This window comes from Pipra filicauda, unplaced genomic scaffold (assembly GCF_003945595.2).
Source record: "Pipra filicauda isolate LSUMZ 115617 unplaced genomic scaffold, ASM394559v2 scaffold583_size265894_pilon, whole genome shotgun sequence".
Classification (NCBI taxonomy): Eukaryota; Metazoa; Chordata; class Aves; order Passeriformes; family Pipridae; genus Pipra; species Pipra filicauda.
The window spans coordinates 168,578-195,317 of NW_024104735.1; the positions used below are offsets into that span (position 1 = coordinate 168,578).

Sequence of the window (26,740 nt, forward strand, 5' to 3'; positions counted from 1 at the left end):
AACTGCCAGTAAGACGTTTCCCTGAAAAAGAAGTTCCTGAATCTTATGGAAAGACTGGATCAGTAAGACAGCTTAAATACTAGTGTAAGACATTTTGCGTGTGTTACACAGCAAGGAACTCCCCAGCACATCTAAATGACTGTCAACTGAGCATCGTTTTCTTACAGTCCAGTCAGCTGTTCAACATTTCTGCCTGTCTGTGCTGAACATATCACTTGGCTTGCAAGTATCTGAACATGGATGGTCCTGGAAAGGGCGAGTCAATCCAAGGCCACAGTAACATCTCTCTTAGGACTAGAAAGCATTGATTAAATGATGCAGAAATCCCACCAAACCCATGAGCATTGAAGTAGTTAGAAAACAGCTTATGCCAACTTCATAAACAACAGACTTTGTGTCTGTTTTTACAAGATCTTTTCTACCAAATTTCAGGGAAAAGGGAGCTGAGACTGTCCAAGCTGACAGCCTACACCCTACTGCAGCATGATTAAGGAGACTTCACAGTTCAGAACAAAAATTTCTTTTTTCTTCATATTATAATTTTACTCCCTTGGGTCCTCTCCCTCACAGAGCAGACATCTCTTGCTGTACTCTGACAAAAATGAGAAACTGACATTTCCATTGAATGTTTTCTGGGTAATATTTACCTTCCTGATAGGTCTCTAAAAATTTCTGAAAATTCATACACATTTAGAACCGACCATACAGGATGAAAATGTTGAAGTGCTTTATATTTTTAGAGATTATTGCAGGTTATAGTCTACTGGAATTGTAGTTAAAGAGCTTTTATATTTATCACTCAGACTGTGTAGTTGTCAGATCTTAATAATTGCAGTCCTCTTTATTGTGATGGATCTCCTGTAAAGAAAGCCTGTAACACTGCACAAAATGCTTCTGGTGGTTTAATGAATGGTGCTCTTCCTTGTGAGTAAATAATAAAACAGTACACAAGCCACAGGCCATACTATATAAACATGATACCAAACTACTTGCAGTTGTAAGAGGAAAAATACTTTTAAATAGTTTCCCAGAAAACAGATAAATCTTGCTGGCTGACTCTTATTTTGGATAATTTACTTCACTTTATGCAACAAATTACCTAAATTGTATAATTCTCATACTTTTTCATTAAAAATTTTTTTCTGTTATTTCTCCTTCTTTTCCTGCCTATTCTCCACACTTATTTTCTGCATCTTGCATTATCTGATCTGCCCTTAAAACTCAAAAAAAGTTTACTTTAATTAAGTAAAATAAGTTTGCATATATATTGTACATATAAAGTGAGTATTCCAGATAATTGAATGAAACATGATCTTATTTACAAGTCAGAATTTATGAATGTTCCTAATGAGACATCAAGGAATTTGATGAAAATGTACTGATGTTTTACCAGTCCTACTAATTTACTAGGATTTTATTTATTGCATTTATCTAGAAGCATTTTGGTAAAGGAATATGGACACTCACAGGCAGTTATTCTACCATTTTAATCAAAGGCTTTTAGATTCAATTTCAGTACTGATAAAATACAAAAGTACTGCTAAAAAGAACCTCAGAGCATCTGAATAAAAAAAAGTTAAAGTAAGATCAGCAGCAATGAGACCCTCCTTTACAGTTTTTCTGAAAATAAGCTCTGAAATAAATACGACTGCTCCTGTGTGTGGTTGCTTCTGTGGACAGAAGCTTAAGGAGGTGAAAAATTACTAGCAACAGAGTGCAAATTTCATACATATGACATATTGCTGGGAACTCTGTATTAGTCTGAACTGAGTTTTTATTACATCTTCCAAACTATTAGAAGGTTTAACCTCTTGAGAAATTTTCATTAGTTGCACAAAAAATTGCCATCAGCCAGCTTCTCTTTTCCAGTCAGGAATTCCACTCAAGAAACTCTGTGTAGCTGCTAGTTTTGATCTTTGTCCCATTATTTCAGTCTCATGCTTCCACTCAAAGAGTCTGATAATATCCACTTTATGAAAAAAATAATTTAACTGCCAAATGAGAACCCCCTTGATAAATCTAGAGTTTCTGGATGTTTTTAATAATATGATAGAATATGGTAAAAAACTATTAACCTTTTAACATCTGAAATAAGCAATACAAATCATATTAAAGGATTAAAAAGGGGGTCCAGGAAAAAAAGAGCAATCATGGTAAATATGGACAAGAGTTACAAGTAAGATCACCTTTGGAACAGCCTCTCAAGAATTGTTACAAATTGAAAATGTCAAAAGAAGTTTGTTGGCAGTGAGAAGGTCTGATATCCGAGGTGCTTCTACATCCAAGATACAGTCATTTTCTGTCCTAAAATTCACGGTAGAAACCCTAAAAAGGTGATAGTCATGGAAGCCCAAACAGCAGACACTTGAGGCCCATAAATGAATGTCCCAAATGGAGGCTAGACTTCTAAATTAAGACATATAAGAGAAAAATATTGCAAACCAGAATTGAACATGCTTACATTTTTAGTATAAAAATTTCATACCAGGGAATCCCATGCTGGATTTTTTTTCCCTAAGGAAAGTAAGCATAATGATGTCATCATAGGTAAGGGCTTGTTCACGTTTACAAACGTAATTTCTGTGTGTAGTATAGTGACACTGGCCAAACAAAAGTATTTTAGGGTTGCCTTACTGGGTCTCTGTGTACTGGTTTCTCCTGGTTTGCTCTTGTGCTTTGCTGACACATCCCTGTAATTTGTTTACTTTCTGTAACAACGGTAAGACATTGCATAAATGACTTTAAGTTTCTATTAAACATCAACTACTGCATTTGTCATCCATATTTCTGGCTTTCTTGCATTACACTGATTCATAGAAGTTAGAGTTGGAGAAAATCTTTATTAATGTCGCATTAAATCTCTGCAAATACAAGGATATGCCCTATATTTTCTAGATCTTTTCAGATATTTTTCAGCCTAGATTAAAGGGTCCCAAATGAAAAAGACTATTTCCAATAGTCTTTTACACTGTACCTCAGCGATACTTTATATCACTGATACTGAACTCTCAGGTTTGTTTTGTTTTCTTTTCTTTTACTAATGGCCTTTGCTGCCATTTATTGCTTTGTGAATAAAATTATTCTTCTTTGGTATTTCAGCCATTTGCACACTATTCTGTTACTGTTCATGTATGAAAAGTTAAATCTGTCCCCTTAGTCAAACCAAACCAACTGGATGCTTTATAATGTTTGTACTTAGTCTCTCAAGCCCAAGGTTTATTTGCTCCACTGTATTTTCTGTATTTTCCCTGACAATGTTGCTCTCATAAAAAAGCTAGATACTATTTTTGCAGCCCATTTCTACAGAGATGGTTCAAAGTAAGACAGGAGCCTTCCTAGAGTCTAATGAAATTGATTTAAATAAAGCATTTCTAAAGCTTAGTGAAACCACTGTTCTATCGGATTGTCCAATAAATACAACAATGTAAGAAACAAAAGAAAAACGTAACACCTAGCCAACCAGAAGGAAGGAAGGAAGGAAGGCAGGCAGGCAGGCAGGCAGGCAGGTGAAGACAATCCGTAATAATTATGCTGTATACACAAGCTGATATCAGGAATATCAATTGCTGATATTCCTCACTGCAGTAGGGAAAGCAGATATTTAAATAAAATCACATTGCATGCTATTTGAGGGTTTTCTGAACACAGAAGGCTGAACCTTGTCATGGCTGTTCCACTCAAAGTCCCATATTCATTTATGTGTCCCCTTCACCATCCTATTGCTGTTGACTCTTCCCTGTTTTTCTTCCCCACAAACATTCTCCTTGTGAGCACAGAGACTGTGTTTGCCTAGAGTGAACTCTGGCTGCACCAAGGGCAAAACATAAAATTTATGTCATTTTGAAATGGGGTGTTTTCATTGTTCTGAAAAATTAATGGGAAAGAAGAGGATTGGTACAAATTAGCCAGCTTGGGTGATAATAAAATTAATAATGAAGTTTAATAGACTAAATATTAAAAAGTGACAGTTATTTTTTATATGTAGTGGACAGTTGAGGAAAAGTAAATGAGCATAGCAGTGCAGACCCAGCAATTTGCTACTTTGTGGTGCCTAATTATTACCACCAATTTATTTCCTGACAGAACAGGGAGGAATCCTTCTACAACTTCTGGCAGAGGCTGTCATTTGACAAAACCAAATGAAGGGGCCACTTTTGGCAAGTCTTGTAACTTTTTTCTGAGAAATTTTTCTACTTCTGCCATATCTTTGCATAATCAAAGTAAGCGACTTCACTCCCTATGCTTTCTACAGAAGGGAAGGAATTTATTCACCTGTCATATTGAAGAAAACACTAGGGATTTTCCCCAAATTGAAGATGACACAGAAAGATAAAGTGCTGGAAGGAGTTACCAAAAAACTCATAATCTAGACTTGTGAGGGAATTGTAAGAGAAAACAGCCTCGTTTTTTTAGGACAAATCTTGACTGAAAACTTAATTCCTTTCTTGAGAGACTTACTATGACACTAGGCAAAATAAAAGCACAAGAACATTTTGCTTGAGCCTTTGTTCAAGTAATTGGAAAGACTAAAGAAAAAAAGAGTCGTGTTTGGAGCAGAACTACCTGCAATACTGCACTAGATGTATGGTATGTGTTGCTGCTGTAGTGGGGTCAGACGGATAGCTACAAAATCCACCCATGTGCATACACTTCTAAGGTACCCTAAAACTAATCAAAGAAAGTTGAGCAGGAAAAACCTGTACATTTCTGAGCAGACAGCAGAGCTGTTCAGATGCAGAAGACGTTGCTGAGAAGAGTTCTACTATCCAAGCACGCAAGCTGCTCAACTTAAACTTTAAAATTAGATTGCATCTCTTTATGCTAGTACATGGACAGCATAGTAATGCAGTGCTTTTTAAATGCTTAGGAAAAAATCTGATCTATTTATGAAACTGTATGCCTGATTAAAAAAAGGATTTTTTTGTCTTTTTGAAAGAAGTAATCTTTTTTAATGTGAAATGGTTGTTTTATGGTAAAAGGAGTATACCACTGAATATAAACAGTGCAGTGACACATAAAATGTCAGGTTCTAATGTATATTCCCAGTGGTATCTGAAGACTTTAGCATTTGCAAATATGTTTCTCTGGTCCTGTTTACTTCCAGTCCTCTCATTTGGCTCAGATGTCTTCCAGAGGTCCCTTCCAACTTATATTACTTGTGATCCTATGAAAGAAACAGGCAGCATGGAAGTAAATGTAACTAAGACCTTCAGATATTCTGGTGATAACTGTACTTTGAAAAATAAACTCTACCTTCAGTGTTCACAGCTGGTATTGACAAAAATGTCTATTTGAATGATGATTTTATACAAGACAAATTCTTCCCTCAGGTACCCAGGTACCTTCCCAGTGACTCCCTCAGACACTGGAACTTGTTCAACTAGGATATAAATTAGTTCAGTAAACATGGAGTGCCACCAAGCCAATCCATTCTGGGGTATTTATATTGCATCTTTTAATAAGTAAGTTATTTGGGGTCAGAAACCAATACGTTTACTTAGATTTCAGTGATGTTACCACTTAAAGAGAAACTGAGCACACAACAACCAAGAAAGGCAGAAGGTAACTTTGAAAAGCTTTTCAAAATAGAAAAAAATACAGTTAAAAAAAATAATCTTTTTAATGTCACGGAAAAATCTGATTTGACAATTAGCAATCATATTATTCTCAAATTGCTATTCCTTGTAATCACAGAATCACAGAATCAACTGGATTGGAAAAGACCTCCGAGATCATTGAGTCCAACCCTTGATCCAACACCACCTTGTCTAAGTAGACCACGGCACTAAGTGTGAGACCCAGTCTCTTAAACACCTCCAGGGACGGTGACTCCACCACCTCCCTGGGCAGCCCATTCCAATGCCCAATCATTCTCTCTGTAAAAAACTTCTTCCTTATGTCTAACCTAAACCTCCCCTGGCACAGCTTAAGACTGTGCCCTCTTGTCCTACTGCTGGTTGCCTGGGAGAAGAGACCGACCTCTACCTGGCTCCAACCTCCTTTCAGGTGGTTGTAGAGAGTGATGAGGTCTCCCCTGAGCCTCTTCTTCTTCAGGCTAAACAGCCCCAGCTCCCTTAGTCTCTCCTCATAGGGCCTGTGCTCGAGTCCCTTCACCAGCCTTGCCATCCTTTGGACATGTTCCTGCACCTCAATATCCTTCCTGAATTGAGGGTCCCAGAACTGGACACAGTACTCAAGATGCAGCCTCACCAGTGCTGAGTACAGGGGCAGAATCACTTCCCTGGTCCTGCTGGCCACACTATTCCTGATATAGGAATATTTGCAATTAGATGTGAGCATTATAAAATACGTTTATGTTTATTATATTATAATTTCTATGTGAACATGTGAAGGTTTGCCTATCAGTAAATTATGCAAAATCTCAAGCAAACTGTAATATGCAATAACAGCTGCACTCCTTAAATGACAAAATATTTCCCACATTGAATTGTTATTGGATGATAATTACCAGAAATTAATGTAACTCAATTAAGATGTTATTCTTTCACTATAAATGACTGTGAGAATGGCTACAGCACATTTCTAATCAGTGCACTTCATCTTGTGAAAATTCTTCTGAATCTAGTATTTGGTCTGAGGCATTAAGGCACGTATGCCTGAAGGACTCATGTCCAAATGGCAGGCAGGGTATTTGGATCTAAGCAGGGTCCACGTCCAAGTCTGTCACAGAATGAAAACTCCCTGCATTCAACACAACAAACCCCACAAATCCAAGGGATTTGTCTTTGCCAGTGACCTTTAACCAAGTCCTGGATATGTCAGAATAAATTATGAAAGGCAAAACTCCTATCTGAACAGATAACTCTCTATTGTTTTTCTTATTTCAGTAATGTATAAAATTCATATCAAATTTACTGTGATAATTCTACCAGTGTATGTAATTCAAAATGCTTTTATGGCAGTAAAGAAATTCAAGGAAAATACCTTGACTCTTCCAGTCTCTTTCCATGAGCAAACACCATAATATGATACTTTCAGCAGAACAGACTCTCAAATTTTGTTCATGAGTTTTCTCTGTCATCAGCCAATTAGCACTCTTCTGCATTTTCCCCATAAGGCTCAGATGGTTTGCTGGACTTTAGTTAATCCCTTTTGAGTGACAGTAAAAAGCAGAAGTAATTCCTAAGTGCAAATACTCATACCAACAATGAGCTACTGTTCAAGATAAGATTTGTAACCTTCAGATTGTACTCTTCACTTCCCTTTTTCTTCGGCCGACTGAGTTAAATACTGAGGTAACCTGTCATTCAGAACTCTCAAACCTTAAAATTAAGATCTGATTTTAAGTACTCTCTAAAAACATAGGTAGACTTGCTGCACTGTTTTACTTCTACTTTCCATATTTATTTTCCACACATCTTTTAGGTTTTTTGAAATAAAATCCAAGCTGTAGAAAAGAACAGCCATTCAGAAGAAACACTAATTTAGCCAATGACCACAAATACCCTAAAAATCAATCTGAAAATAATCAATGCATCCAGTGGCACAAATTGACAAGTTATGTGAAATACAAATTTAAAGAATGCTAGATGCCATCCAGTGGCATGTGACAACAACTGTATTTTGTGAACTACTATATGTAAAGTATTATTATTTGATACTTAATCAGTGACAACCTATGTAAAATTGGAAACACCTGGTAGTAACCAATGCCCTTTAAGAACCAAATACACTCCATAAAAGGGAAGCAGTCAAATCACCAGGATGCACAATAAATATAAAACATACCAAGTAAACCACATAATTTCCTACAGTGGAAAGCATTATCAGTTCCTCTCCACACTATTTAGCAGTCACCTTTTCTTATGAACTGTCTTTTACAGCACCAGTTTTAGCAGGGGCACAGTATCTCTCTTTGAGCTCCTGCCTCTGAATGTGGTGACCCAGAGCAAGCCAGTGGGAGCCACAGGTACTTGGGAAATTGCTTAGCACTTTGCAGAACTGGAATCATTAAAGAGTTCCCAGGCAAGCACTCTGACAGTGAGAAGTATGGGTCACCATCCCTACAGACTAACTCTGTGCTACCAACAGCGCTACATGGCACACTTCATTGAAATCAATCTAGTTTTGATTGCTTGGTTTGTGTTGTAGCTGAATTTTGAATTTCTGCCATATATTCTCTCTTTACTATAGGAATCGTCTATTCTTACATACCTGTCAAAGAAAAAGAGCAATATTTTGTGGGAAAACAGTAATCTAAATGCCTAAGGAATCCACCTCCCATCGATGGCCATAGAGAAGACAGTGATCCTGAATTCCTCTCATCAACCTAGTTTAGTCGATTTAGTGCTTTTAAAAGGACGGACAGTGAGTTCTAATTACCTGTGTTTTAATGACACTTTTTCATACTTGGATTTGACATCCCAAGAGCAAGGCTCCTCTAACATAGCTTAAATTGAGCAGCAGCATTATAAAGTGTAAGATCAATGGCTTTAGATTGGTAACATCTCCAAACAAATTAAAATCTTCAAGCTACTATTTGCTTCTACCTGAAACTATACATATACCATTAAAAAAAAAAAAAAAAGAAAAGAAAAAAAAGTTGTCAGCTGCTCCCATGGCCCACTGATAATTACTTTCCTTGCCTTATGAAGATTTAGCACCACCCTTATGCCCAAGTTTGTCAATTTAAAGATGAATGGGCCTGCAGATGCCAAATCCTTAATCCCTACAGGTGAGGAAGAGTCTGTATTGCCCAGCAGTGATTCTTCTCAGTAACTACATGGTGTTAAATGGGTTCTTAAGAGAATCCCATTTTCCTAGATCAGGAGTCAGTGATCAACATTAAAATGTTACTTATTGTCTTGTCCACAATAGCAGAAAGGAAAAAAAATCAAGAATTTTATATTAGGAACCAGAGAAGCTCTTCTGAGACATATTTTATTACCCATATATTCTGAAAAATTCTCTGCTCAGGTTTTCCTTGAACTTTAGGGGATTACTGATAAATCATGAGGAGAACACAAATGTTGCTTTAGCTTCCTCAAAGAATGAAAGCGTAAATGAAAAGTTCTGTCACTGGGGGAGGAGAGGAAGGGGAAGAGATGACTAAGCCCTGCAGTTCTGGCACATTAAGGGATAGGGGAGGACTGTCCTGAAGCAGGAAAACAATAACCTAAAAAATAAAAAGAAAAGAAAAGTTATTAAAGCAGTCAGAAGAATTCTTTGTTATTTGACTGTTAGTTCAAGTCGCAATCAGATTTTTTTTTCTATTTAATGCTCATTTTTAAGAACTGTGTTTTTTATGGATTTAGAATAACAGTAATATTTTAGTGGATTCTCTTCTTATTCCAAAAAGAGTTCCAGGGCATGTACTGGGCAGAATGTCACCAGAAAGGACTTCAATAATTTCACCTCTTACTCAAGGTCTGGGTGTGGCAGCCTCTCATAATAAAATACACAGTACCATGCCTTCTTGCAGAAATTTCAGCAATAATGAATGTCTTTAAAGAGAAACATTCAGCTGCTAGCATGGCAAGAGTTAGTTAAGAAACTATACAGAGCACCCTAACAGAGACATACAAAAAAATGGATGAGGTACAAAGAATAAACAGATCTTTTTTCTTCAGAACACCTTTTCTAATTAAAAGTAAACAAACTTGCATTTCATAAAGCAGACCAATTTCTATAACATCTATATTTATTATCAGCCTCATTTTATGCTTGCAATAGAAAATCCAGTGGAAAGGAGTTCAGATGTCATCTCCAGGGAGATAAATTCCCTAACAAGCTGATGGGTTTCAGGAAGATATCACTGCTTTTCCTTCCTGTTGCCATGAGCTTTGGATTATGCCCATACTGAATCATAAAAAAAACTGAGTGACACTTATTGTAGAAAATTTTAGCATTATTTGATTAACTACTGGAATAGAGAACTGTACTGTTAACAGCTTTCTGCTAATCAGGTAGTACAGCCTGAGGAAGGAGGAACTATTTTAAAGTACTCTAAAGTGAAACCTTATTTTCTATGTAGATCATGACTTGAATTGATGGTATTATGTTAGTGCTGACAGTCTTTGATAGCCAGTTCCTCCAGATTTAAAAGAGGCTTTTGAAGTTGTTGTGGAAGTGCTTTTGATAGCTTCTCCTGAAAGATTATACTGAATTGTGAAGTTTTAACAAAAACTGAGTCTGTTATGCACCATCGTGGTTTAAGCACACTTGGAATTAACTCTAATGTGGCCCAAACCAACACATGCACAGAAATAAAATGTATAGATTTGATTATATGAAATTCATAAAGGTTTTTTTTTTCTCAAAAGTTAAAATTAAGTCTTCCAGCAATGGAGTCTTCTCTATCAAAATGCAGAACTTCTCTATACATTGAAGATTTTACATTAAAAAAAGTGATCATTTTCGCCTTATGTAAAATTATGCTCTGCATTGGTCTATTTCATCCTGAGTAAGGTTGTTATGACTATTTCGATCATCTCTTCAAGCAGTCCTTGCCACAATTATCACAAACAGCATTGCTCCACGTCTGCTTTGCTTAGGGAACTACATGTTCTCTCCCCTTCTTTGATTCTTTGATCCCCTTCAACCTATGTCCTACCCCATTTATTCAGATGTAGACATATTCAAAACTTGGCAGTCAGTAATTCCAGCACATGACAAGGTCTTTGACAGTGAATCAATTGCATGCAGAAGTCCTGTGCTTCCAAACAGCCATAATACAAGATCCCGGTGTTTCACGCCTTTGAGAAGAGGCACGTCTTTAACTGTGTTTCAATTTATTCACATTACACTAATTGAAGCAAACAGAGAAATCCTGTTTTCAGGGGACAGATTCTTTGTCAAAGTGCTCAGGGTAAATAACCAAACACCAAATAACCTTTCTCAGTGCACCAGTATATTTCCATATGCGCTGCATGAGAAACAGGACCAGGTTTTTACCTGGTAGTAACCATGGCAGAACCATGATGTGTGTTCAATATTTTGTGTCTGACCTGCAATACATCACACATTTCTCTGAGACAATAGAATGCAGCCAAGAGAAATAACTGCTTTCAGCTGTCTTCAGCCTGTTTTCTATCCAGTGAGAGTCCCACCATCAGATAGCCTATGAGAAATATGAGTAACAATACCACAGAAAGTCTCTAATGCAGGATGTACAAAGTACTTTAAAATAATTAAGTCTCCCATTTGTGCTTGTTGTATAGGATTTGAAAAATTCTATGTTTAGTAAGTAATGACAGGGCAAGATTTCAATGTCCTTCAGCCCTCCAGCTCCTTAGGTGTTTTTCTAATGCTATAGCACTTACAGAGTATTTCTTATGCAAGAAAACAGAGCAGTAAAAATGGTGACATTTTTTCCCCACTTAACATTTTAATCCCTTATCTGTAAATCAGAATTTACTACTCCCACCTTTTCTGATTTGCTTGACCATTTCATATCTTATAACTGCTTCTAATGCTCATTTTTCTATTTGGCAATGTAACACATTCAGATATAAATATTAATGCCCTTGAACTTACCACAGCCATATATTAGAACAAAAGAAAAAATGTCCAAGAAATATACCACTAGAAAATTAATATAAGGTCACAAATTTGGTGCCATCCTGAACTTTTAGAGATATTAAAATTTTCTTACACATAAAATGAAATTAAAACTGCACAATTGAGGTTAAATTAAGCTTTCTTTTAAAAACCATATAAATGCTATAAGAAATTGTTATAGTAAGGATTATAACTGTATTTTCAATAAACTTTCACTTGTAAATAACACTTAAATTTGTGCCAGAATATATATATCATGATAACTAATTGCTACAGATATTACTACTTCGCTTTGCTTTGGAATTGGGGTTATAAAAGTTCAAGCAAAGAGATTTAGAGGCTTGGCTGAATGTTACATAGGTAGTCTTCCCCCTACTTCATCACCATCTTGTGAAAATGGAGGTTGCTTCTGCAGTGTTAAATCAGAGTTAAGAGGCAGGACAACGTTTCATACTTCAGGACTTCCTTTCAACAGCCTTTTGTGCCCCTATTAGTCCTCCCCTCTGAATCATTCCTGCACATTTTAAAGACAGGCTACTAAAGGAAGGATGGTTTTCCAATGTCTCAGCTTTTTTTTCTCTGCCAACTTGTGCACCTATTTTGACCTTATTAAAATTCTAGTCAGGATCCCTTTTCCTCTCACCCAAAAAAGATAAGGTGAGTGGAACCTGAAAGTACATGAATATGTAACATCTGCTCCTTCTTCAGTGTCCTGTCCATACAATGCCAGTCAGAGTAGATTTCAATCCTTGTTTAACGAGTATTGAAATATTGTCCTACCAAACTAAGTCTTGACCTAGAAGCCATATCTCATTAATACTATTTTTTACAGAGGTCCTTCAAGAACAGAAATGTCAGAGACATGCTAACTATATGTCCACTGCTGCTGTCATTAATTTAGTCCAAATTCTTAGAGAAGGAAGAAGTGATACTGCCCTATACCTCTTTTCTATATCCTGAATAATTCATCTATATAATGACTGAGAATTAATATCTATCTACAGTTGCCATAAAAATAGGAGATAAAACATAAGAAATAGAAACCTAGATTTAAAGATTTCTTGTTCATATTCCAAATTAACTGGTGACTAACCTGAAATGTGTATTTATATTCACCTTTATGAATTGGCAATCTTAGAAATATAAATTCTAAATAAATTAATAAGATGAACATAATAGACCCTGCCTTTTTAAAAGGATTCTAGGGGAGGTTAACTTTTTGAAAAAGAGCAACTGCCACTATAGCTAGCAAATTCCTTCATCTTTTACTGGTGAGTACAAATTACCAATACCTTTCACACATTTTCAAACTGTATCATGTGCAAAAGCAAATCTATTGTCTGCAGGGATATAATGAGCAGCTGCTCAGTGATACTCTGACAGAAATTTGTCTAGACTCTTTAAATAGAGTAAATATGAAGAAATACACTGTACTGGTACTCACATGGGATCAAGATGCTAGTCAGGGTCTAGTTCAAACGTTTTGCTCCCACAATAATTTCCTGGAATTAATTATTCTACATCTCAAAGAGAAAGGTTTTTCAAGGACCACTTAAATCCTTTATCCCCTGTATAATAAGAGAGTCTGGGTGATAAATTTTCTTATCTTGTTTATGAACTGCATCCGGTATCACTGGCAGAACACTGCTGGAGAAATGAAGAAACTTCATGTATCTCTTATCTTGTTCATAGAGAATCAATTAGTAATACTGAAAGTTATAACTTAATCATGTGTTGTTTAAAAGGAAAGAGCATTTCTCCAGTGTAATGTATTTTTCCCCTAGTTCAAATAAATCTGATAATGGCAGCTTATCATTGGCAGTTTTCAGCTGAAAAAAAAAGTTAAACATATCTCATTGAACTAGATCTCTTTGAGCCTATTCATGCATATGTGTTGTTCCCTGATGAACAGATCCTCTATTGCACTATCCTTGCCTACAAAACACAGGAAAATGATCTTTAACACTCATTGGTCACTCTCAATTTTTATGGCATTTGTTAAATCCTCGGTCTCAGGACACTGAAGAACTTTAAAGTGCATCTTTCCAATTCTTTGCTTTTATTTTTTTATTAAAAGCATATTTTAATTCTGGAGGTATGCTGGCAGTTACTATCTTCAAATTACGGTCTGCCTGTCTTGGATGAGTTAAAATAAAGTTACTAGTCTTACTACTTTTAAATCCTTTGCCTCTGCTTAGGAAGATGTGTAGTCTTTGAAAGGCTATTGTTAGACTGTATTGTAGGGAAAACACACTGCAAAAATACACTGCAAAAAGGGAATAAAAAATGCACCAAGCACAACCTAACGCGAGGTGAAAAAACTAGTGTCAGTATTTAATATCTTGTTATATGTCTAAGGGATGAGAAATGGAATGAAAAAGAAGAATTGTGTTGCTTTAACAAAACCCAGCTATGCCTCCAAGTTGGCAGCTGAACCATAGCACAAAGGAAGACTTACATTAGAAGAGAAGAACAAGGCAGAAGAACTAGAAAAATGCCAGAAAAAGTCAAGAAAAGGAAGACTGGACAGAAAAAGACTGGACAGCATCAGGAACAGATGCTGGATATGAAACAGTAGAGGTGAGTTCACTGAAGGACTGTGATTGACAGTGCATAAGTGTATTGGCCTATCGAACTAACCCTGTCCTGAAACCTACTGAGAACACAGACCACTTAAAGCCTTCTTATTCTTCTAGTTATATGGGACAGACAGACCCTCTACATGTCAAGAATCACAGCAAGAACAGCTATGGTCCCCCTCTATCAATTGCTGTGGTCCACAGTTGTACAAATCTGCATTCATCCTGCACGTTGCCCATTTGTACGCTACTTTAGTTTTCCACTATACTACACTGTTATACATCAAAGCTACAGTTTTATTACTCTAGAATTGCATTTCACTGAAAAATGCCATTCAGACGCGTATCCCCGTAATCATGTATTTTACTAACAAAATCAAAGCAGGTACCATAGTATGTAATAATTTCCAACACAACATTAACTGTTCCCAACATAAATCCACTTTACAAATCAAGCATAGTGTTTAATTGGTCATGAACTCAAAGCCCAACATGACATCTGAAGAACCAGCATTGCAGCCTATTGAGAGCATTCTGAGAGACTCTCTAGATCTGGTCCCAATCCATCACCTCTGTGTAAACATCTTTCTGATATGCAAACACTGGAAACATCTACCACATGAAATGAGTTTCACTCTGTAATTGGGATATAAGTAACATCTTTCAGCATACAAATAGCATTAATTTTTGTGAAACAGGGAAGAATGAGCAAATGTTTAGAAAAATGTTTGGAATTATAGTACCATTAACATCTGTTTCAGGAAAGAGTTTCATTATTCATTGTTTGGAGCAGGGTGAAATTTCAAAATGTTATGCTACAATGGACCTTTTCAGATACTTATTAATGTTAATGGATCAATCATATCTAATCGGCTGGTACTTGCACTGTCTTGTCCTGGGGGGAGAGAGCAAATATTAGCTACATATGACTCACAGAATCACAAGAACGAATAAGGTTGGAAGGGACGGGTCATCTGGTCCAAGCTCCCTGGATCACATGGCACAGAATTGCATCCGGGTGGTTCTTGAGTCTTTCCAGTATGGGAGACTCTACAACCTCTCTGGGCAATCTGCTCCAGTGCACAGTTACCTGTACAGTAAAGTTTTTCCTCATATTCAGATGGCACTTCCTCTGTTAGTTTCTGCCCATTGCCTCTTGTCCTATTGCTTGGCACCACCAAGAAGAACCTGGTCCTATCCTCTTAACATCCTCCCTTCAATAGTTATAGACACTGATGAGGTCCTCTCTCAGTCATCTCTTCTCGATGCTGAACAGGCCCAACTCCCTCAGCCTTTCCTTACAAGAGAGATGCTCCAGTCTCTTAATCATCTTTGTTGCCCTCTGCTGGACCTGCTCCAGGAGCTCCATGTCTCTCTAGTCCAGAGGGGCCCAGGACTTAAGATACACCTCACTAGGACTGAGTAGAAGGGCAGGGTTGCCTCCCTCTACCTGCTGGCAGTGCTGAAGGGCTGCACAGCACTCTGGGATATCAGCGACTCCTCACAGCTTTGTGCCATCAGCAAACGATGAGGAGGCATCTGCCCCTTCATCCAAGTAATTGATGAGTAAGTAGTGGGCCCACTACTGAAACTTTGGGGGACACCAGTAGTAACAGGCCTCCAACTAGCCCCTGTGCCAATGATTATGACCCTCTAGGACCTGTTGTTCATCCAGGTCTTAATCCACCTCACTGTCCACACATCCAGTCCACACTTCCTGAGTTTGCCTATGAGGATGTTGTGAGAAAGAGTGCCAAAAGCCTTCCTGAAGACAAGATATATAATATCCTCTCCTCTTCCCTCATGCATCCAGGTAGTTGTTTCATCGTAGAATGCAATCAGATTGGTCAAGCATGATTTACCTTTAGTGAATTCATGTTGACTATCTCAGATCACCTTCTTGACATTCATGTGGACAGTGATGGCCTCCAGAATGAGGTGCTACATCATCTTTCCAGGGATTGAGGTGAGGCTGACTGGCCAGTAGTTTCCTGTGTCCTCCTTCTTTCCCTTTTTGAAGATTGGGGTGACATTTGCTTTCTTCCAGTCCTCAGGCACCTCTCCTGATTGCCAGGACCTACCTATGGTGGCTGGCAGCTCTCAGCATTTGTGGATGCATCCCATCAGGGCCCGTGGCCTTGTGGATGTCAAGTCTGCCTAGGTGTTTTCTAACCCAATCCTCCGTGACCAAGGAAAAGTCTTCCTTCCAACATTCCTTTACCCTGATCTACTGGGTCAGAGATCCCTGAGGATTGGTCTTGTCAGTGAAGACCAATGCAAAGAAGGCATTCAGTAACTGTGCTTTCTCTGCATCCTCTATTAACAGGATTCCCCTTCTACTTAGTAATGGGCCCACATTATCCTTTTTCTTTTGTTTTTGATGTATTTGATGAAGCCCCTCTTGTTGTCCTTAACATCCTTGTCCAGATTTAATTCCAGATGGGCCTTGGCCTTCCTTGTCTCATTTCTACTTCCCCTGATGACTCCCTATATTCATACCAAGTGGTTTGACCCTGTTTCCATCTCCTGTGTATTTCCTGCTTATGCTTGAGTAATGACAGTTCTTTATTCATCCATGCAGGTCTCTCATCCCTTTTGTCTGATTTCTTGCTTATCGGGATGCGTTGTTCTTGGGCCTGGAGGAAATGATCCTTGAATATCAACCAACTCTCCTGCACCCCTCTTCTCTGCAAGGTCTATTCCCATAGGATTCTTCCAAGATGATCCCTGCAGAGGCTAAATTTAGCTCTCCTGAAATCCATAATTGCAATCTTACTCACCACTCAATATTGAACTTCACAATCTCATGGTTACTACAGCCAAAGCTGCCCCCAACCTTCACATCTCCAACAAGGTCTTCCCTGTTTGTTAGTGTAAGTCAAACAGCACACTATTCTTTGTGGGATACTCAACTGCCTGTGACAGGCAGTCATCAAGCTGCTTTCTAAGAGCCTCCCGGACTGTTTGTGCTTTGCTGTGTTGCTTTTCTAGTAGATGTCAGGGGGGTTAAAGTCCCCCACAAGAACCAGTGCCTGTGACTTTGAGGCTGCTTCAAGCTGCTTGTAGAAGGTCTGATCCGCTTCCTCCTCCTGATCAGGTGGCCTGTAGCAAACACCCACAACAGTGCCACCCTCACTAGTCTGCCCTTTTATCCTAACCTGTAAGTTTTTGTCTTGCTTGTCATCCACCCCAAGACAGGGCTTGATACATTCCAAGTGTTGTCCAACATAGAGGGCAACCACCTCATTGCACCTTCCTGCTTCATCTCTCCTAAACAGCATGAAGTGCTTCATGCAAGAGATCTGACCATGTCTCCATAGTCACGATGAGGTCAAAGCCCTGCAACTGCACACAGACCTTTAGTTCATTCTGCTTGTTCCCCATTACTGCATGCATTGGTGTACAGGCACTTTATAGAAATATTTGCTTGTCTCAGTATTCCAGCAGGGTTGCAAAGGGACAGCCCATAGTCCTGTCTTGTGGTTACATCTTTGGCTGCTTGTGCTTGCTTGACCTGACTTTGTAATTTAGGGACTAAAACCTGTAATTAATCTTTTTTACTCCAAGTTTTATGGCCAGTGCGGACATATTTTTACTTATCAGAGTACCTGTCCTCATTAAAACACCTTCAGTGGTTGATTTACCAACATAAAAATGGCTGATTATAGGCATATGCGACTGGAAATAAAGCAGCTTTCCAGACGGCAGTGGCTAAACACTTTTTGCAAGATACAAAGTGCACTCCTATTACAGCTTTATCTAGGTTATCAGACCTATGTTCTGTGTTCAGCCTGCTATCTTCCGAAGTGCCAAAAAACCAGTCTTGTCCCACCAGCTGAAGCCACTTCAGAAAAATATCCTGTAGAAGTAATCCCCAGTCTCATCTCCTTCTCTTCTTCACGTATGAAAGTACTAATGATCTTCCATGTTTTCCAAAGTCATCAGTCATCATGACCGCTCATCTATTCAGAGCAACCTATTCATATGAATTGCATTGTTAATCATCAATGTTCCCACCTGCTGTTTAACATAATTTTGAAATAATGTTTTGAAATCTGTTTTGAAATAATTTGAAAATATTGTTAGCTAGGGGCCAAAAAATAAAGGAATCAGTGGAGTTTGATTGTAATTTCAGGAATTTTATTCAGTAGATAACTCAACAGTCACCAAGAAAAGACTTTCTCAATTCCTCTCAGTATCTGTCCAGAATATTATGTAATTGTTCCTAAAGGTACTCCTCCAGAGACAACAGCTTCCTAACATCCTGATTTCTAATGAAAGGAGGAGAAACGTCTGCAAAAGTTGAAACCTGGTAAAATTATAAAAAAAGTAATCCTGCTAAAAAGCTATTGGTGATCTTAAGTATGAGTTTATGTACATGTGAAATTGTTTTTTATAACATGAAACTTGATCTATCTTTAATAATGGAAAAAGTAATGTCCCATACTGGAATCTTGTCACCAGCTATCAATTTATGACCTTATTAATAGCTTAAAAATATTTAAACCGGCTTTTGTGACCAAAGATACCATTTTCTTAATAATTTTCGGTTGTCACATAATAAGTGGAAAGTTAAAAAAACTACTTTTAATAGTTAAAATAACTCAAAGTGTATTTTGCCTGATCTCCTAAAAAAATGCAAAAAAAGATGATCCAGCTATCTAGGTATACAGTACCTGCCAGTAACTAGCTTAGAGAAAAAAAACGATTTTGAAATAATCATCTCTCCAGGTTGTAAATAGCAATTAATTATATAGCAATTTTGAGATTTCCCCCCTTTTGAGACTATTTATTATTCATTGTCATGTGAACTGTTCTTTCTTACTTTCCCAATAGTAATTATTATTCAGTTTATTATTATATTTTCTTTTTTTTGTTCAGTTCACATTTAACTCAGCTTTTCTCTTAACTGCATCCAACTGTCTATGTATTTATTTAAACCTTTTATGGTCATTTTGTTCATTCTTTCAAATTCACATTCCCCACTGGAGAAGTATAGCAGTTTGCATCGCAAACTTCCCCACAGTCCTGCCAGCACTCTTCAAACCATTTTGCAAGTATCAGCTCCACAGACACTCAAATAATTTTGCTTTTGAGTACATATAGTCTTTAACCAACAACACTGACAATCTGTAACAAATATAGAAGCTAGAATGGCAGCCATGAAATACATTTCACATAGTCCATTCCAGAGTCATCAAAGAGCAGTATTAACAACTCGGTATTAATAGCTTGTGTCAGCTTTGAAGGATTTCAGATCCAAAAAGAAAGAACAGGCTCTGTATGATGCTCGTAATTCCTCAGCTTATCTAGCTGCAAGAAAATGTGAACGTGTATGCATGACCTGAAAGGAATTCACTCTTTCTTGCTATTCAAAAAACCAGTATCTGCATCAGTGTAGACATATTATCATTATATATTACCACACTACACAACTGACAATGCTGAGATTTTTAAAAAGTATGCAATACTAAACCATAACAGAATTATTAAGCGTGTATTAGGCATGATGGTTACCACAACATGAACCTTGTTCTTAGTTCTGTACAGTACTCCCTGGTCCAATTCTGTTCATTTACTTTTGCTCCTTTGACCTTTAATACAATTTTTTCCTGAAAGGTGAGGACATGCTATCTGATAGTTATCCTACAGAGGGGATGTACAGTCCCTGAAACATATCATTCCCCACTGCCTGCAGTGTTCCTCCCTCTCCCTCACAAATGCTGAAGCAGATCATAGCTTCCCCATGATCTTAACCACTGAGATCAGACTGGCTGGACAGTAGGAGTGGGAGAGAGTGAAAAATTCCACCTATGGCCCCTGAAGCCTTGGTGATTCTCTGTCCAAAGATTTAACAGAACTGTGATAACTTAAGGCTACTGTGATTCATTTTTGTTACCATCTTTATCAAGATAGCATCAAATTATATAGTTCATTACTAATCCAATAATGTTCTTCTAAGATACTAAGGCTTATCTACTGTGCTGTGCTCCATGAAACATTTTCCACAATTTTATATCATATCAGAACATCTTGCTACAAGTCCTAAGCATTAAAAAGGGAATAGAAACAGGAATAACACTAATATTGAGCAACATCCTTTCATGAACAGAAGCAGTCAATGTATACACAACGGAAGAGATGGAGGTTTTACTAAGAATGTTTTGTTGGACTTCATGGTGATTCCTACTGCCATTTCTCCTCTCTCTCTAGAAATCTTTTATTGCTTATCTTTATATCTATTTTTACTTTGCACTCTTTTTTTCAGATGTTCAGCATACCACCATTCTTACAGCTTCTAGAGCAACAGCAAAAGTAAAGCTATCTGGGCTGTGCTCCTGTTCAACACCACATTCCCTTTGGCAGACAGGAATACAGGAAGGCTCTAACCAGTGTCACAATGCTACCATGTGATCAAGTGCCCCTTTAAAAATCTGAGGTGGCTTATCTTATCCAAGAGAAAAAAACATTTGCCCCACTGTATACGTGGTAGTATTTATGCTCATTTCCCTGCTTCTTGGTTGTTTTTTTCCTGGTGAAATTCTACACCCTTGAAAGAAAGATTTCTCCTATCAAAACAACAACAAAAAAATGCTCTCATGGTCATGCCTTCCTTTTAATGAACATATTTTAGTGAGCTTGGAGTTTTATTGAACTTTGTTTCTTTTCTTGTATGCCCTTACAATTAGGCAATAGTGACTTATATTTTCTTTTCTTGCTGGTCCAGTCTCTAAGGAACAATGTCTTTCAAACTCATTTTCAAAACCTTACTGTTTTCTATTAGTGCAAGGATGGCTAAAATGTAACCTTGCAATGTGAGTCCATCAAAATTATTGCTACCTCAAATAAAAGGAAATGACAGAACATTCAGAGTACTTATAAAATAATTTCAGATATATTTGTTGAGTCATCTGGAAAAAATGGCACTATAGTATCTAAAAATACCAAATTTTACCCTGAGGCAGACTACTTATTGCAAATGAGAGGCTTTTACTTTGAGAGTGATTTTGAATTTTTACAGTAGTTGAATTGACTAATTCTGAGTCTTATTTGAAGAGAAACGGAGGGAAAAACAGGAAGGAATAACATTAACAGTCCAACCGAGTAGAAGAATTCCTAAGATGAGAAAAGGAAATGTGCACCATCTGGAAGAGAAGTTTCTAAACATAGGCTATTAGGTTATATGGTTCATGACTAAAATCTGGCAAAAGCCTTCTTTTCTCTGGCAGAACAGAAAGTATCTTGATTCTTGAATAATCATGGTACTGCTGCAGAGCAGAGAATATTAGCTTCTAGGGATATGAAGTTCTGGATCCCCTGGGAAGAGGCCAATCTCTTGTTTGAGTTGAATACATTTCACAGATGAAGAGGAGGAATAAGAAAGAAAAAGCTCTGGCCTATTTACCCTGGAAGCTATCAGTTTGGAAAAGCAGTTTGGCACAGCTCCCTACAGTGGGCTAGCAAATATCAGTAATAGTTTTATGTCTTTGGTTGAAAGGACGCAACTATCTGAGTCTGTGTCATAATTATTTGAATTTTCACTTTATCAATATCTATAGTCCAAACTGGAGCAATTAAAAGATATCTTGAAATGAATTAAAAAATACATAAATTTAGAACTAATTTTTATAGTTGTCTTCTGTAGGCAGCTGTCCCTTATTAGCGAAATTATGCAAGATAATCTTGAAAATTCTTCTTGGTATCACAGGGGATTTGAGAGTGATGACACCTGACAAATCATTTTGTCAGGCACTACACCAGAATTTCCTCTATGTGACTTCAAAAGGAGACTAAAATGAAAACCATCAATATCACTCAGAATAACATGTGACAAAAGAAAATATTTTATAATTGTTTATCTTTATATTTTTGTCAGAAAAGAAATCTTTTCAACTATGGCTATACAACACAATTTGCACAGGGTAGATCAGTGACTTGCAGCATCATAGTCACACCAGAGAGGGGACGTGCCTTGTCCAACATACACGACTTCTTGGCAGAACAAATTAAAGCAAACAGAATGCAACAACACAGCTATATTGCTTCTTACTAGGAAAGTTGCCACTGTCTCCTGGAAATACCCGAGAGGTTAGGGCTTCACAGAGCTGTCTACATCAGGGACTGCAGTTCCCTCTAAGTTTATGTTCTGTGTTTAGCTATTACCTTGATTAATCAAGAACTGTATTGAACTTTGGAAGATAAACATTTTTCTATCTAATTTTTCTATTTTTTTAGATTTTTTGCAATAATAATGCCAATAATTTTCTTTTAATCTTGAGATCATTCTCAATTCACAAATTAAAAGTATCAAAGATAAGGCAGTCTTGCTATGTTCTACATTCTCATCCTCAGATTCTAAATTCTAATATTACTTACAGTGGTAATATTTTCAGTTAAATTAATATCTTGCCTTTCTTAATCAGTCTCTATGTACACAAAGGTGCATGTGGGATAGTTTATTCACCTTTGGACAAGATCTCTTTTAATATTTAATTATTTTCTTAGATTTCTTAGAGGCTGCAGGATATTCAGGGTCACTTGCCTTTACAAGGAGAACAAGCAGACTAGAATCCCTTCAGGTCAGGAATTATTGAAGATAAGGAATCTTTTTCTAAAACTGATGTGAAAAAAAGATAAACCACAACTAATGCAACAGTGTGGTACTCTAAAGTTTCCAGCATGCAGGCTGCATGCAGGAATTTTCAGATCATGTATCTGATTATGAGTCAGAGGAATTAGTTCCATGAATTGTAAGAGAAGGTTGGATAGATTAAAGCATAACTGAGCATAACTGTAATAACAGAGCATAACTGTTACATAAAATTTGATGAAAATAATTTAGGAAGATTTCATGAGCAGATTGGTGTCTGATGGTCTGTTAAGAATGTCAGCAGTGTTTTCTTTAGGCAGAGTACAGAGGCTTTTTCCCTTCTGAAAAGAAATGTTGGAGGTTTCTGATTTACTGAAGATCAGCTGGGTGCAGGAGGCTAGAAGACTGCAGAAAAGCCATTTTTCACTGTAGGCCTTGGGCAGCTGATTTAGCAGGAAAATGAAGAGAATGAAGGTAAAATGAGCTAAAATAGCTAGGAAAGTAGCTTCTAGTATTTGAATACAGATATACACATATTGCAGCTGTGGCATTACAGAGGCAATTAAATGGGTGTTCCATAATCTTAGCTTGACTCACAAGCCAAATGGGATGTACCATTTTAAAATTCTGCCTTCATGTACTACATATGTGAATAAGTGCTGTATAATAATGTTCTATCTCCAGATTAGTGGATATAACATGACTAACCGTGCTATTTTAATCACCTTTGCAATGATGATTACTGTAAGACACTTCTGAGAATCTTTAATCTAAGACTAGTCATTCATCTCCATTTCTTCCTTGTCACAATCCATCCAGATGCTGTCTACTGTGACCTTTCTGCTCGTATTTCATCGTGCTGTTTGCCAGATTATTTTTGATCCCTGCAGTCCTTCATAACAAATAGGCCTTATCGCTGTCTTTATATACAGAATGAAAAAGAGTGGTTATCTCAGTATCTATGATAATCTGTTTAAAATAGTATGCTGAAAGGAACTGCACAGGAAATACTTTTATGTCATTTAATTCTGCTTCTTCTATCTGCTCTACCTTTGTTTTTAAAAAAGGAGAAAAGAAGCAGACAGGATGTTTTCGTGGAAGGCCAGGAATATTGAATAAAGCTGCTCTGCTCTCTAAAGGACTGTCAATGGGATACTACCACTGCAAAGCCATTTGCTGCAGAAATAACCTTTATATTCCTTTTGCGCAATCAAATTTGTATACTGATAAATAACAATGATCTTTAGCTATCGTCTGAGGATATGAAGCTCATACATAAATAAAAAACTGCAAAACCTGCATTCATTTGGTGCTAGCTAGTTTCTACATCTTTACTACTTCATTTTTACTTAATATAATAAAATAACGATGATTCCAAACTGGTGATCTCAGAGGGCCTCAGGTAAGCCAGCAACATCCTTGTATAAGAATTATGTTAAAGGGGCTTACCCAAAATTCAAATGGAGGGCTGTATGTTATCTTCTGTTCTTTACAGAAAGTGTAGAAGAGGTGAAGGACCAAAACTTCCTATATATCTGAGAGCTCCCATTCTGCTATGCTCCAACAGATGGCAGGGCTTCCAGGAATTTCTAGAGTTTTTCCTGCTGGGATCCTATGTAAGGTATGGTTGTCCCTCTGCGTGAAAAAAAGGCAGAAGAACAAGCCATCATAAAACATAAGGGATATCCTTGTGTTTATTTTGCTAAATGAATTTACATAGTTAGAGAAGGAGAAAGCTATAATTACCCTTTTTGGCTGCTAGATAGTGTCGCTGATTTTTTAAGCACATCTCTATAAAGGGCAAAATATAAAAGTTCATCTTGTTCTAAAGACAGTGTTTGTTGTCAGAGCATTACCTGCTTTAAGTGGTGGAATAGTTCCGGAAAAATAAAATGCATTTAGTTGTGTCTCTTAGATATTCAAGATAATAATTTATTTTCTGGGAACAGCTTCACAGTTTTGTGTCAGGTTGTCAGAAGGAGCGCCTGCTAACTACTTGAAATAAAAAATAGGGCAATTAAGATACACAGTTCGGAGAGAGATAGTAGTTTATGGAAACTCTGGCCATGCTCTGCCCTCAGATCCCTTTCCATAGGTCCAGAATAAGTCTTCAGATAGGTAATAGATACTCCGAAATGAGAATATAAAACTGAAAGCAGTACTTGCTGTATGTTCGGAAACACAGGGTTAATTTCTACCTGAGACAGTAGAAGTGAATGAAAATGAAGGTTGAAATACACCAACTTCAATAAACCTGACTGATACTATTTAAGACTCCACATAACTAATTGTCTTGCTGGTAACAGTAGTCCTAGAAATGATAGTTGAAAAGAGCCCAAGATTATTGGCAGTTAAGATGTATGAATGAATGTTTCTGATGCGGCAAACTTACAGAATCTTGGATTGGGTTGAAGGAACTCTGTGGTACACTTAGGGCTTGCTGTAAAATACATGAAATTTCCCCTCTTCAGAGTAGCATATGTTTGGGTTTAGTTACTACAGAGCAAGAAGTGCCATAGTGGAAATGATACAAAATTTGCAATTCTTATATGATTCAAGTCTATGAAGAATTTAAGCATATTCTGAATTTTTAATTAGTCCCACTGAACTATTTTTTATAAGTTTAGTTAGTTATGGTTAAAGTACATGATATTAAATGCCATTATAGGTGGGACCCCAGCAACATCTTGGGTATGAGTCTATACCAATTCACATGCATGACTTTCTTTTCAAATTAAACTAACCACTACAAACTGTGGAGTATGTAATCAATAGATTTTGGGTTTTCTATCTCTTGCACAAACTATTTGAGGTAAAGGGCAGGTAAATCAAAATGTAACAAAGTATTTTATTCCATTATGGAGCATGTGAATCAGATGATCAGGCCAAAAGTGACCAGCTTAATTCAGCATGATATATCAGCAAAACAGAACAGCTGCCTTGGGGTACGAGTGGTGGTATGAGTGGTTTAGAGCTTTAATTTTTAATCACTACATATAAATAATCACGTCAGAAATACACTTTTGATTTAGTTATAAAACAGAGTAAGAGAAATATATATACCTCTTAACCCTGTTCTAGAACAAAGTATTAGTTTAAGGGCTAGTTCATTTAAGTGGTATCAGAGTAGGCAAACTGTGAATGCAAAAATAAGTACATAATTGCATCCAGATACTTTTGGGCTAGTATTCAGTTTGATTATGTGAACTTAGAGACTGAGGAATACTAAATGCCTTTCCTTAAATACAGCACAAAATACATAAGAATTGCAAGTGACCTTTTCTACCCTTCCTCCTCCTGCAGTTTGCAAGACCTAAACACTCCCATCACAAAGTCACTTCAACAAAGTATATCAAAGCATATTTGAAATGGCCAGTTGATGAGAGATGTGTATCTACCTGAGTAGAATTTTCAGAAATATTTACTTGGAAATTTACTGCTGACTCTGCTGTGGCTGTGTTTAGACTCACTTTGAGGCTAGTTTTGTGTGTCTATTCAGGCAAAGGAGTCACATAATAGAACAGTTCAGAGAAAAGAGAGTAAGAACACAGCAAATTTTGAACTTAGAAATATGACTAGTCATAAAAAATTATAAGCGTCTTTTAACCGGTCCTGGAACACAAAAATACTGTATGACTCATACAACCAATCAAAGCTCTTTAAAACAGCTTAGATGTTGAATTTCAAATATTTGTGAACAATATATACACTAAAACTTACTCAGAGCAATAATCTCATGAATACATTTGAGAAAATTATAAGATGTTCATGACAAAATCACATGCAGAAATAGAAATAAAACTAATTTAATCAGTTATTCGCCATGAATTATTTGAAACTTCTAGTCATCACCAATATCAGATACCAAGCTTGTGAAATAAGAGTAAAAATGTTTTAAAGCAAGAACAGTATCATTAATAGTAGCCAACATTCACACTCTTACTTATTATTATATTTACGTAAGTTTTTAGCTATGACAAAATACAATCAGTCATTTTTACATAGTTTACCATTTTTATTAAAATTGTTTTTGAAAGACCTCAGCATTGTT

The 26,740-nt window shown here is 36.9% G+C and overlaps 1 protein-coding gene across 4 annotated transcripts in view; it reads right to left on the reverse strand.

The window, feature by feature from the left end:
* LOC113993801 (ankyrin repeat and sterile alpha motif domain-containing protein 1B-like) overlaps positions 1-26,740 on the reverse strand; it is a 195,472-nt gene that overhangs the window by 98,749 nt on the left and 69,983 nt on the right. The window contains exon 1 of one of the 4 annotated variants that reach the window (XM_039387707.1): positions 24,139-24,192. The exons of the other annotated variants lie outside the window; for them this stretch is intronic. The gene's annotated coding sequence lies outside the window, so the exon portion shown is untranslated. Of the gene's footprint in view, positions 1-24,138; positions 24,193-26,740 lie in introns of those variants that run through there. 4 annotated transcript variants of the gene reach the window in all.